Consider the following 15,142-nt stretch of genomic DNA (forward strand, 5'->3'; position numbering starts at 1 on the left):
TTTCATCCCTCACCCTTTAATAATCTACAGACCTATGTTGACCAAGAAGAGGGTATTTCATCCCTCACCCTTTAATAATCTACAGAGCTATGTTGATCAAGAAGAGGGTGATATTTCATCCCTCACCCTTTAATAATCTACAGACCTATGTTGCGAAGCAAGTTGTGTGGGTACTCTCTTCATAAAAACATATTCGTCATCTTGTACGTTCTTCTAAAAAAAAAAAAAGAATCAAAATTGGAGCATTGGAGTATTCTATCTGCCCTAAATACTTGGCCTTTGAAAACACTTTTTTTGTAGGAATATAGATGTCAGCTTTTGAAACGTAGGTGTGTACTAGAAAAAGTGAATTTCCTGTAGATTGTGGACTTAAATTTCCTCAAGTTCAAATTTTTTGAAATGGATACATCTAAATAACAAACTGTGTATTTGTCAAAATGGTGGGTAAATTTAAAAAATTTAGTTGAAGTGTTTAATAATTCTGTAAACCCAAATGTTCTTTCTTCTGTACCCACCTAAACTAAAAATAAATCATCTAAATATCTAAATAGAGTTTTCAGCAATCCGAGTTTAGAGAGTCCAAGATGTACTTTTTCTCCCATGTATACAGCCCCAAATTGGCATAGATCGGGGCACAGGCTGCACCCATTGCCTTTCATATGCTCATAGGTGGTTACTGGGCTATTGACCTGAAGGCCTTTATAAGCCTCGCTGTGGGCACTCAGTATGATACTAGAGAAACCCAATATAAAGGATCTTGCCTAAACTTTAGATCTTAGTTAGCAACAACTAACCATATCTAGGAGCATCATAGGTGAAATCCCCAGTGGGAATTTATGATTTCCCATCCAGTCATCCAGGCTATGCTTAAACAGGGTCATAGAGAGGCTTTGTTTGATGTGGACTGGTAGCCTATTCCAGAGGAGTGGCAACCTCCGAGAGACATACCTGTCACTCCAGCAGGTCCTATTTATGTTGCAGATGTGCAGCATTTCCTTAGGTTTGAATCTGAGATTGTTATTTAGACCAGGCACAAGTCTTCTCTAAGTAGTCGCATGCTACTGAGTACAGTGACTTCAGTCTGTCAGTGTATGACATGTGATGGAGACCCTGAATTTTCTTGGTCAGAAATCTCTGAAGTTTCTCAAGTTGCTGCAGGTGCCTGGTAAGGTAGATACAAAAGGGAGCATTGTACTCAGTTATTTGCCCAATGAGGCTAGAGTACAGGGGTGTTATGACCCTGTTTGCTGTTGATTCAATGCCTTTGCTAATGAGGTGTGTGACATAAAATGCCTTCATTACCACAGTAGACACATGGTGGTCAAAGTTAGCCTACAGTCAACTTGCATTCAAGTCTCTCACTACTGAGTTGTTACTCAGGGTATTCTTATTGATAAGATAGTCTGCAGAGATATTGTTTTTAATGAAGGGAAAGACCATGCGTTTTTAGCATTGAGTCTGAGTCCATGGCTTTGACACCAATCACTGATTTGTGTGCATCCCTCTTGATGTCAATTGACGTCATTTGGGGATTCAGTGATTGCACCTAATTTGCAGTCATCAGCAAACAGCTACAGTCCCTCTCTTTTGGCCTGAACTTCTGAGAAGTATATTCCAAACAATAGGGAGCCCAGCACTGACCCCTGTGGAACCCCACTGGTGACCGGTCTGCTGGTTGAGATAAAGTCCCCATCTTTGACTGAGTGTGATCTGTCTGTGAGCCAGTTAGCAATCCACCTGACAACATAAAGGTTGATATTCAACTGGGAGAGTTTATCAATGATGCCCGAATGTGGGATTGTGTTGAAGGCCTTGGCTAAGTCAAGGTAGGCTGTATGCATAGATTTGCCTCAGTCTATGGCTCTGGTAACATTTTTGAAGAAGTCCACTGGGCATGACCTGCATTTAACAAAACCAAACTGTGTTGGATCAAGGGCTTGGAAGTCACCTATATTCTTATTTATAAAGTCCATAATGATTCATTCCACGGCCTTAGAGATAAGGCTAGTTAAGCTTATGGGTCTGTAGTTCCCAGGCACTGTTGTTGCACCCCCTTTATCAAGGGGGATGAGGGTTGCTGTTTTTCATTCAAGAGGGATAAAACCAGTACTCAGGCTTTCACTGAACAGGGTACCTAATGGAGTTGCATATTATTTGTTCCAGGGCCTTAGAGTTAATGTCCAGGAACCTTTATGTGAGCATGTTGGTACTCTTATAAGTTTCCCAGTCAATGTAGGGATAGTTAAAATCGCCCACGAATATAGTGTTTGGTTGTAATTTGATTAACTCAAGTAGGTCCATATAAGCAGCGTGGGAATCATGGTTCATTGAAGGGAGGCTATAGCTAATGATGACTTGAAGGGGGGGTCTTACCCACAGTTAGTTGAACTTGGAGAGTCCTGTCTAACCAGTGAGAGGTGTATTTATCTTTCATGAAGATAGATACTCCTCCTCTAGTTCTCACACGTTCATTTTGCAGTCTGAAAGTGTGGAAGGCATTGGAGCCTTGCAAGGCTGGGGTATTCCCTGCAGGCCTGAACCAAGTTTCTGTGACTACACAGATGTCAACATCTTCCAGGGAGAGGAGTGCTTCCAGAGAGTGCAGTTTCTGATTTAAACTCCTAGCATTTAGCAGCATAACATTTAATTTATTTGTGTGTGATATTTTCAATTCAGAAATTGTGTTCTTGAGACCTTGCCCAAAAAGACGCTATGGGGGAGGTAAGCACCTTGGCCAGTAACTGAAAGCCTAGAGGCAACAAGTGAAGACCAACTATCATCCCAGGCTGACAGGAACTGGATCCCCTTAGAATGACACCAGAAACTAAGCTAATTGTTGAAGTCAATCATTTTTTGTTTATAATATGGTATCACAACAGGCTTGGTGAATATCCCCCCCCCCCCCGTTTATATTGTGCTAACTCATGAAGGTAGAATGCTGCTCAAGGCTAGAGACATACCTGCCTGGGACACATATTCACAGAGCTCAATCATGTCTCTCTGCATATAGTCCAGTGAGGTACATCTTAATTCATTCACACCAATATGAACTATAACATAGTCAACACGGTACTTGTTGTTGAGAAACTTGAGTGCATGTGTGATCTGATGGATCCTGGCATCCAATAAACAGCTAATTGTAACCTTCTTCTTGTCCAGCCTGGTGAGTGGGAAATCTGTGTGTCTCACAATGGAGTCACCTATGACTTAAAACATTGGTTAAGATGTGCTTTTCCTTAGGATCTTATTTGGTGAGACACTGGTACTTGTGTCTTTTTGTGTATTGATTGCTGTAGGTACTGCATTAGGTGTAGCATGTTTGTGTTTGGGAGGTCTCTGGTGATTAGGTAGGTTTCTGTTGAGTAATTCTGCATAAGATGGGTTATGTGTTGCATGCGTGGTTTACACAGGAGATGTAGTAAGTGAACTGACAACCTGTTCAGTGTTACTGTTCTGTGCATGAGATATTCTTAGTGTAGATGCATCTCTCACAAATTGTACTTGGGTGATTTAGGAGTAGGGGGTTGTCAGTGTACATTACGCAGTTGCTACCTTGCCTCAGGATACCAAAGTCAGTCAGGCTGGTAGGAGAATGGAGGGAAACTGACCATCCATAATGCTAGGTTAAATCCTGTTTTCATGGTGGTAAGAGAAAATAGAGGGGTGTGGTTTAACTGGGTGCTCCAAATGGGGTCTGTAATAATGGGGTGTTCCAAAAAGGGTCCATACTAGCAGGGGTTTTCTAAATGGTATGAGACTATTGTAGATATGGTGGTTTGGGGACTGTTTAAAGGGCAAAAGTGCAATGTAGGTGCTCTTTGAGCAGCTAAGCACAATTTAAGGACTTCTTGGCCAGATCACAGGCAGGTAAAAATTCATCTACTGAAGTTTTTATGTCTGTAACTGCCAGTGGTTACCCCACTGTGCAGTAGTGCACAATGGTGCCCCGAGGTGTGCTACGCATAAACAGATGAATACAGCTGAGCAGTGGCTGGTCTCCTAACTCTGTGGAGCTGTGTAAAAACAAGGGCAAACCTGTGCAAATATGGGGCTTATGTAGCATCAGTGAGCAAACTGGAGTAAACAGTTTAACCAATAAAAAAACTCACAACTCAGCCGTGTGCCAAGCGCCTTCAATCAGTTGAGTCCTAAGTGCACTCTCCTGCCACAAAGGTGTGTGTGTGTGTGTGTGTGTGTGTGTTTGGGGGGGGGGGGGGCTCGCCAACAAAAGATAGTCTGGTTTAGTGCTCATTTTAACCAACAAAACCAGATTCAGCAGGTCTGAATCTAGTCTATTCTACAGCAGACAAAAAGTGTAACAAATCAGCAAGAACAGTTTTAAAAAATCAGCCGTACAGCAAAAATATAGTTTAAAGTACTAAATACAGTATAAATTGTACTTCTGGTTAGCAGATTGCACAGATGGATACAGCAGAGAACGGCTGGTCACCTAACTCCTTGCACCTGCCTGAAGTACTCTCCCTCAAAACAGATGAAGTTGTTTGCAAGTACGATTTCCAAGAGATCCATAAGTAATCTAATGGGCAGTTATCAAGTTGGGTGAGTTCTAATAATGCTGAATGAAAATAATCTAGGCCCACCATGTGACAAATACATGAAAATAAGTCAGACACATTTATTGTTAAAAATGTGTTTTCATCATCATAAAGATCTTGCTTTAACTTACTTTTAAAATATGTTGGGTAGATTTAAAGGTATTCTTGAAGGTCCAGTCCCTGTATATCACTAGCGGGTATGTTTTAGACCCTTGTGCAGAAACTGTGAGTATATAGGTAAGGCCATCTACATTTTTGTGAACTTTGGGAATCCAAAAGACAGCTGGTATAAGGGTTTTTTATGGAAAGAAAACTGTATGCCTCATAAGGAACTACCCCTTGTCTTAAACAGTCTACACGGAATATGTCAATCTTCCTCTAAGCTATGTTAATTTAGTTATTAGAAATTGTGTTGTATTTCGTCATGTTTTGTAGCATGTCTATGATTATTAAAAAACTTCTTGCTGTTTGTAATTTATGAGTGATTTGGTTGTCTTCCCTATCTATGATGGCATTTGTACTACTGGTTAGGGTCAAACACTACGTGACCCTTGTACATTTGAAATTTTGGGTTAGTATCAATGGTCCCCTCAACTACAAGTGTACTAACTACCTAAAAGAGAAGACCTACCTTGCATAGACTAAATGCACTACCCCCATGCAAGTTTTTTGACACGTAACAAAGTAAAATGCAACAGAACTCTGGACCAAGGCAGGACAAAGCAAATAAAAATAGTTAAAACAATGCCAAGAGCCAAGTAGGCAGAAGCACAAAAACTTTAATAAAACAAAAGGTAAGCGCTTTCATGGTTCAAGCCCGCTTCTTCAGACAACAACAGAGTACAAAATCTTAGAATTTATAAAAGACAACATCCAGTGGAAAAGCAGTATTCATTAAGATCAATTAATTATTAAAATTAACTCTTAAAAGAGCAGCACTTACTAGTGTTTAAATGGGCGTGTATACAAAAAAGGTTTTAAAGAAACAGCTTTGTTTATACCAGGTGCTTTATCTGCCTGGAAATAGAGAATCCATTTCTGTTCACATGCTTCTGTTTTTATTCTGATGTTACCACCTCCCTCTTATCACCTCCAAAACAAAGAACTTAAATGTGTGTTCTGGACCAGATGCAAGTATGTGCTTGGCTAAGGCACTTGTCTCCTTATTGTTCCTGATATCATGAACATGTTCTTGTATCTGCTCTCTAAACGTGCGGTTGGTTTTACCTATGTAATAAACCTCACACGTACTACAGAAACTATAATAAACAAGATCTTTAGATGAACTGTCTGCATAAAAGAGGAGAAATCTATACAATAGTGTAAATGTGGGTGTATGAAGCAAGTACCTGAATATAAACAACTGCATGCACTGCAGTGTCTACATGCATACCTACCACATCTACGGAAATAATGTTCTTAGATTTTTGGTTATGTTTCTTATAACATAAATGTCTTTTCAGTGCTTTATTATTTTTAAAAGAAAATTGTGATCTTTCAATAATAAAATCCCTAAGTTCATCATTTCCATACAAAATATTCCAGTTCTTTTTAATTATTTCACATTCTGCACTTATATAAATAGAGAAAGTTAAGGGAAATCTGTTACTTTTCTTATTTGGTGCTGTCAATGCTCCAGTTGTATTTATTGCTCTTTTCAAATAGTATGGTCCCCCTGACCTTTCCCTCCCTGGCATAATGGATTTAATGCAAGAGTTAGTCTCTTTTTCTTTATAGCCTCTCTTCATAAAATCTGATTTCAAGTTATTAAATGCTATTTGTAGTTGTTCATCATCATTATGTAATTTCATAAGTCTAGGACGCTATGATTTAAGTATGTTCCTTGAAATATGTTGAGGATGGATACTATTTTTGTGTAAGTACGCATTCTTCTTAGTTTTCTTCTTATATTATATTGGTTTTTAATGTACCTTTTTCTGACTTATAACTGTTGACATCCAGAAATTCCATGCTTTGCTGAGAATATTTAATGGAAAACCTTAGAAAAGTAGTAGTGCTGTGCAAAAATTCTACAAACTGTAATAACGATTCTTCGCTGCCTTTCCATAAAATAAAAATATCATCAACAAAACGTTTATACAAGTGTACATCAGAAAAAAAGTAATTATCAGACAACACTTTTTCCATCTCCCATTGAGCTAATGCTAGGTTGGCGTAGCTGTCCGCACATGCTGTGCCCATCGCTACGCCAACCTTTTAGAGATAGAATTCATTACCAAAAAGGAAATCATTATTTTCCAAGATAATCTCCAAGAGACTACATATAAGGTTGATCTTATCATTTGAGTAAACATGCTGATTATTTAGCAACATTCTAACGTTCTCTAACCCCGAGTCATTTGGTATGACTGTAAAAAGAGAAGATATATCCATGGTGACAAAATAATAATCAGTAATGCTATCCAGAGGTTCTATAACTTCAGAAAGAGCTTCAAGAAAAGTCTTAATATCTTTTAACACTGTGATAATGTTGTCCATTACTGGATGCAGACTTTTCTCACCAAAATAGATATAGTCTCAGTGACCCACCCCTGCTGGAAACTATAGGACGCATAGGTGGGTTCAAACAATCTTTATGAATCTTGGGAAGCCCATATATTACTGGGATTGTAGGGTGTTCTATAGAAAAATATTTAAATAAATCCTCTTTAATGGCATTTTACATTAAAAAGTCAAAAATCAGGAACAATGCTTTCTCAATATTAACCTGTACTACTCTACGATTCACTGTAATGAAAGGTTCCCTATCTTGCAGCAGATCTTCCATTCTTTTTATATACATGTCTTTATCTAAGATCACTATTCCCCTGCCTTTATTGGCTGGACGAATCTCTATTGAGTTAACTTCTCTAAGTTCTGATAATGCCTGATATTCAGCAGAAGTTAAGTTATAAGAACTGGTTTGTTTTTCCTATTAAATAACTCTTTAATTTCTCTTTCACAAATATTAGTAAAGGCTTTAACACTAGAATGAATTTTTGGAATGAAAACAATCGGTTTTCTAAAATACTTAACATCATAATGACCATCTTGTTTGTACATAGCTAAAATACTTACAGACATTTATGTTATGAGAAACATAACCAAAAATCTAAGAACATTATTTCCGTAGATGTGGTACATATGCATGTAGACACTGCAGTGCATGCAGTTGTTTATATTCAGGTACTTGCTTCATACACCCACATTTACACTATTGTATAGATTTCTCCTCTTTTATGCAGACAGTTCATCTAAAGATCTTGTTTATTATAGTTTCTGTAGTACGTGTGAAGTTTATTACATAGGTAAAACCAACCGTACGTTTAGAGAGCAGATACAAGAACATGTTCATGATATCAGGAACAATAAGGAGACAAGTGCCTTAGCCAAGCACATACTTGCATCTGGTCCAGAACACACATTTAAGTTCTTTGTTTTCGAGATGATAAGAGGGAGGTGGTAACATCAGAATAAAAACAGAAGCATGTGAACAGAAATGGATTCTCTATTTCCAGGCGGATAAAGCACCTGGTATAAACAAAGCTGTTTCTTTAAAACCTTTTTTGTATACACGCCCATTTAAACACTAGTAAGTGCTGCTCTTCTAGGAGTTAATTTTAATAATTAATTGATCTTAATGAGTACTGCTTTTCCACGGGATGTTGTCTTTTTTAAATTATAAGATTTTGTACTCTGTTGTTGTCTGAAGAAGTGGGCTTGAACCGTGAAAGCGTTTACCTTTTCTTTTGTTTTATTAAAGTTTTTGTGCTTCTGCCTACTTGGGTCTTGGCATTGTTTTAACTAAGGTTTTTCACAGTCTAAATTTATTACCCTCTCATGCCATTGATGCTGTTCTTAACAGTGCAGTTTTATTTCACATTTGATTATGCCTGCAATAATATATCTTGAAACCCTCATTCAATTACTTATTCTGATGTATCTAGTCATTGCTGAATACCAAAGATGTGTTCCCTTACCCACACTTACTGATATCTGTAATTGTTAATTGCAACTATCTCTTATAAACATGTCCAAGTAGACCTCTGTGAAATGTGAACAAACAAAGTTTAATGAAACAGATATGACCCATATCTACCTTCAGTGCTGTAATGGCAGGTTCTAATTCAGTACCCCTAAGTGAAGAAAAACAGTTTGTATGTTTTGCATGGCAGTAGTTAGAAGGCCTCTGATTAGACTAAGAACAGTTTCTTGTGCTCTCTTAGCTGTTGAAATGAAGAAATGTAATGATTCAAAGAATGGAAATTTAGTCTTGCAGGTTTCTGGGGGTAGTGACATTATTTATTTGGAGATATTTGCTGATTAATCATTGTGGTTGCACTGTATAAGGAAGGGTGGTTTTTGTAGATCACACATCTGAAGTAGAAGCTTGCATAAGCTGCTTGCTCCTGATAATATTGCTTATTCACACACAATTAACACACAAACTTTTGCATGATGTGGCTGTTTGCCACCACTACAAGTGCAGAAAGTTGAGGTAGTTAGATGTTGATGAGCTGTCTCTGTAAACCCGAGTTTAGGTTATACAAGCTTTAGTTGCATACATCAGAATTCTTTTAGTTATACAGGCTAAAGTAGCTTGTTTGCCCTGAAAATATTCATTCATGTCTGATGGTTATTATGTGGTTAACCAAGACTAAATAAATGCCTAAATAAATGTTGAAAGTATTATGATGTTTAGTAATACTCTTGAGTAACAATGATTATGATGAGGACATCTAAAAAAAATTGCAAAATATAGCTTGATTGTCACGCAAGTATCCCTGCCAACCTTAATGTTGTTGAGTCTTTCGGCTTTTCCCGGTTAGGGGTCGCCACAGTGGAACTCCGGTCTGCTAATGATTGGCAGTGGATTTTTACATGCCGAGTTGCCAGCCCTGACGCACAACCTTCAACGAAGGTATGCTCATTCACACATGTCTCCACACCGAAGACGCTCCAGCTGAGAATCGAACAGGACGTCTTACTGTGAGGCGACAACGCTACCGCAGCACCACCACCTGAAAATCCTAATCTTAACCTTGTCCCTGCTCCTACCATTAACATGCAGCTTACCTTGCAAAGGATGTTTCCATAACACTATCACTGTTCAGACAAATTTGAGCTGGACATGTCGTAGGAGTATGAGTAGTACATCGGAAAAGGACACGTGCTTCCTTTATCAAAGTAATGTGTGTTGCTGCTTAGTGCTGTCGATATAATTAAAGGCAAGTTGTGTTTTTGTTGAACATTTTGCTCATTCATTAAATCATTTTATACACATACACACACACACAAACACACATATATATATATATATATATATATATATATATATATATATATATATATATATATATATATATATATATATATATATGTGTGTGTATGTATGTATATATACGTATATGCACATACATATATAGTTGCAGTCTAGAGAAGGTTCATAAGAGCAAAAATGCTTGTTTTTTGGATTTTGGATGCTTTCCATATGATATCGTGGAACAGTGGGGTATTTGACTTTGCCCTTACTGGGCTGTTGTGCGATCTCAAAGTTGGTGTATATAATTAGCTTGGAGTGTGGGGGGTGCAGGGCCTTCCTCCACTGCTACAAATATTGTTTATTAACCTTTTTTGTGATTTAGTCTTTTTAAATTCAATCTAAAAAGATTGCTCTTGCACTTGCTCAATTGGAAGTTTGCTCATTGATGATATACACACACACACACACACACGCACACACACATATATATATATGTGTGTGTGTGTGTGTGTGTGTGTGTGTGTGTGTGTGTGTGTGTGTGTGTGTATACATATACATATAGGGAAGGAGCTACTTTTGTTGAACAGCACTTTTACTGACATCTGTTTAGTCAACATCTGTCGACAAATGTAGCAAATTAGACAATTCTCGAGGTTGGAGAATTTGCTCTTTTCCAGAGAACTGTTTGCGTTAGAATGTATAATTAGTAGGTGGTATGGGGTGCAGGGGGCCTGCAAAAAATGATGATTTCTATTTAATTTAATTTTAAGGTTTTTGCATGTGCTAAGCTCGATGCCTGGTGCATGCTTAGTAGTGTGTTGACGTGCATAATGTTGATCATTTGGTGTCCACATTATTGATGATATTAGTGCCTTCCTAAAGGTAAGAAAATACATTCATCCTCATAAAAACAGGGCACAAAGATTCCCACACAGGGGGCACCCTAACTGATTGGAGCACTAAGTGCTGTGAGGCAGCAGCAGCAACGTTAACTGATGCATTGCTGTCCCCCTCTAATCATAAACACAAAAACAAAAAAAACAAAAAAATCCACAGCTGCTCAGGTGGCTTAGAGGGACAAAGACCTGACTATGACCCAGGTGACTCAGGTTCGTTTAGTTGTTTGGGTGACTGACAGAGCAGCAGGGAAGGAGGCATGTGTGTTAGCATCCTAGGTTGGGTGGATGTGCACATTGGCATTTACAGTGACTATTGCTAGTGGAGTTGGGGATGGCACATGACAGGTGTGCCTAAAGAGTGGTTAAAGGCTGGAAACATGTGTTACTGTTAAGGTGGGTTGATACACTGCATGGATCTATTGCATGCCTGCCCCCAGGCATTCTATGGGTCAGCAAAAAAGGGAAGGGGGAAACATGTTGATCATAAGCTGAAAAAGAACCACTCCAGACAGCTGTTCAAACATGCAGAGCCCCTGGAAGCCTGCTTCCATGATCGGCCCACGAAAACCAGTTTAAGTCCATAGGGGGTGGCAAGGAAGACTGCTGGTAGACCTGGTGGGGACAGGTACCAGGGAACCGGGCCAGTAATGTAAAGGATGGTGGTAGGAGGAAAAAAGCAAAACAAAACAAAAAAATTCACAAATAGAAATAGAAAACCTTTACACTGCATTTCAATGAACAAAAAAAAACTTATAGCAGGCAACAGCAATAATTCCAAACGCATCAAAAGTCAAAGAGAAAATGCTTCAGGGTTCCATTTTCCATTATACTAGTTCTAATGAAAATGGACTTAAAATAAAACACACGCATTTGTGGTGTAGTTGGGAAAACATATTGTCTCTAGTCATATCCAATTGGTTTGTCCCCTTCTGCTTGAATTTCATGATTGAAGATGGTTTCTCATGCATTGATCTACAATGTCTGTCTTCTCCAAATATTGTTGATCATCTTTTCTCCCCTTGCTCCAACATATTCCATGACCTCGAACCTGCTTCCCTCTCCCAATAATACTTCCTTACAACTGTCATTATATTTATTGTATTTTATTTAGTTTGTTTACTGGTTAGGTTGTCCTGTCTACCTTGAATTGAACCTGAAATCAAATCCACAATGACTTTGTGTAAACTTGTATAGAAACAGTATCACCACAGCAAACCATAGATCTCATGACCCAGAGAATAGAATATGACAACAAATTAAAGTTATGGTCATTAAAAAACAAGGATTATTTCATTTTAGCAGCAGCAAACCCTCCTCATCATAACTTAAAGCAGTTCCACCACATGTCCAAACTTGATGAAAAAGGTCATCAGTTTCCCCAAGCTATTTCCTATGAATTTTGTTTTAGCAACTTTGTGTGGTTCTGTTGTGATCCATGATAGTTTTTCCAACAAGTTTTATTCCTGATGATCAGGAGTAAACCTTGTTGAAGAAGATACCATGGATATTTTTATTTGAATGCCTCAGTTATGTACTAGAAATTAGCTTACAGGCTTATAGAAAAAAAAGGTGTTTTATCTGAAATTCAAGGGGTAGCTATATCAGCTCTGTGTAGTATCAATGTTTTATATATATATATATATATATATATATATGTGTATGTATATATATATATATATATATATATATATATATATATATATATATTTTTTTTTTTTTAGCTGTTTTGTGATAGTGAAACCTTACTAATCAGTCTTTAATAGCTGATATTGTCTCCTAATTTTACTTTAATTATCTGGGGTATCAGGCCTTGCTCAGCCAATTACTTCCTGTCATGAATGTATCTGTTTGGTTTATTTATGCGGTAGCATTGTTGCCTCACAGTAAGATGTTGTCCTGTTCGACTCTCAGCTATAGCGTCTTCTGTGTGGAGACATGCGTGAATGGGCGTACCTTCATTGAAGGTTGTGTGTCAGAGCTGGCAACTCGGTACGTAAAAGTCTACTGCCAAGCATTAGCGGACTGGAGTTCCGCTGTGGCGACCACTAACCGGGAAAAGCCGAAAGACACAACAACATGTATGTATGCATGCATGCTTATAGCTATATATGTATATTTATATATATATATATATATATATATATATATATATATATATATATATATATATATATATATATATATATATATATAGTTCCCCTTTATAATCTCAAAATGCTGAAATCTCAAATTTCAGTATCCCGAGACCATAAAGGTGAAACTTCAAAATTGCAAAAGTGCATAAACACGAATCCGAATAGCTCAAATCCAAGCTTATGCATTTACGCTACATTGTGTGAAGTGTTTGGCTGGGATGGTGTCTGGAATTTAAGGTGAGTGAGTATATGTGAGTGTTTTTGTAAGTTGTACGTGTGGGGTTACAGTAGGACAGTGGAAGTATGAGTGTTGGATATGTTGGTGTGTGTGTATGTGTGTGTGTGTGTGTGTGTGTGTGTGCAAGGGACTGTAGAATTTCTGGGTGTGAGTTCGTTTTTTTTTCTGTTTGTGTGATCTCGGAGTTGGTATATATAAGTAGGGGGAGTGCGGGAGGTGCAGGGGGGCTTTCCCCCCTGCTTACATGTATTGTAGGGTTGTATGTGGTGTGGGTAGAATGGTGTGTATGTATGTTTGTGATTGTGTGTTTTGTGCTTTTGGGTTACGGGATTGTGAGTCTTTCGCCTTTATAGTTTGGAGATACTAAGGGGAACTATATATATATATATATATATATATATATATATATATATATATATATATAGATATGTGTGTGTATATATATATATATATACATATATATATATGTATCTATATATATAAATATATATATATATATATATATATATATATATATATATATACACATATATATATATATATATATATATATATATATACACACACATACATATATATATATCTACACACATACATATATATATATATATATACACACATACATATATATATATATATATATATATATATATATATATATATATATATACTTTGTTCTTTTAATTCAACTTACTGTTGTAAGAACTTGATACCAGTTTCATACTTCAGTTTATAGGCTGATTTGTTTCTCTGCTTTCTTGTCAACCAGTCTTTTTACTTTTTTTTCAATACATTGGCTCAATCCACTTCAAACATCTTATTGCTTACTGCATCAGTAACTCACAGCAGCAGTTCTCCTAACCTAAGATGTGTATTATCACCTTCAGCTTGTCCTTTAAATTGTCAGTTAAGAATTACACCATATCCATCAGATAATTAATCCAAAACTTACCTTTCTTACAGGGTCATAGGTAGGAACTAGGCTATTGGCCCTAGAGCCTATATAAGCCTAGCCAAAAAGGTACCCTGGCTTTTGCCACCCAAGAAAATTATTTTCCTGTGCCCCTGTCAAGCAGAGCCACAGTAGTGATCCCCGGGGTGAATTTCCTATCTCCCATTCAGTCATCAGGATTTTTCTTGAAGAGTGCTAATGAGGAGCTCTGTTTGACATAGTTAGTCTGTTCCAGAGTATGGGAAGTCTCTCGGACAGGAATCTATCTCTCCAGCATGTTCTGTTTATTGTGGTGACCAGGTTTAGGTCCCTAGACTGTGTAGCTCGGTGAGATTGGGATTTCTTTAAGTGGAGCATGTCCAACAGCTCTGGGTTTGACATAGCTTTGTATGTTAGGCAGAGATTGCCTCTGAGTAGGCGATATGTGACAGAGTAAAGCTGGAATTTTTTGAGACAGTCTGCATAGAGCATCTATTTGAGGCCAGTAATCCTCTTTGTGAGGTATTTTTGCGGCCTTTCTAGTTGTTGTAGATGTCTTCTGAGGTACATGCCAAATGGGGCGTTGTACTCTATAATGGGTCTAATGAGTAGAGGGGATCAATTACCTCTTTTTTTATGAATGAGAAATCTTTTGTGATGAGGTGTGCCATGTAGAAGGATTTCTTGACCACTGTGGCAATGTGATTATCAAAGGAGAGACTACTGTCCACCTGCGTCCCAAGATTTCTTATCACACTTTCGGTGTTAAGTAGACTACCGCCTATGTGGTAGTTCATGGGTACAGAGTTTTTACCAAAGGGGATGACAATGCACGTTTTGGCATTGAGCTTGAGGTCATGGCTTTGACACCAGGCCTCTTTCTCAGTGAGGCCCTTTTGTAGGATGTCCACATCGTTAGGAGTTTCGATTATGGCTCCTAATTTGCAGTCATCTGTGAACTTCGTTAGCCAAATACCTTCTGTGTTAGCCTGTACTTCTGAGAAGTAGATACAAAACAGGAGAAAACCAGGACTGAACCCTGTGGTACTCCACTTGTCACTGGTCTGAAGTCTGATTTGGTGTCTGCTACTTTCACAGTGTGTGTTCTGTCAGTAAGCCA

This window comes from Protopterus annectens, chromosome 14.part0 (genome assembly GCF_019279795.1).
Source record: "Protopterus annectens isolate FY-2018-M chromosome 14.part0, PAN1.0, whole genome shotgun sequence".
Taxonomy (NCBI): Eukaryota; Metazoa; Chordata; order Ceratodontiformes; family Protopteridae; genus Protopterus; species Protopterus annectens.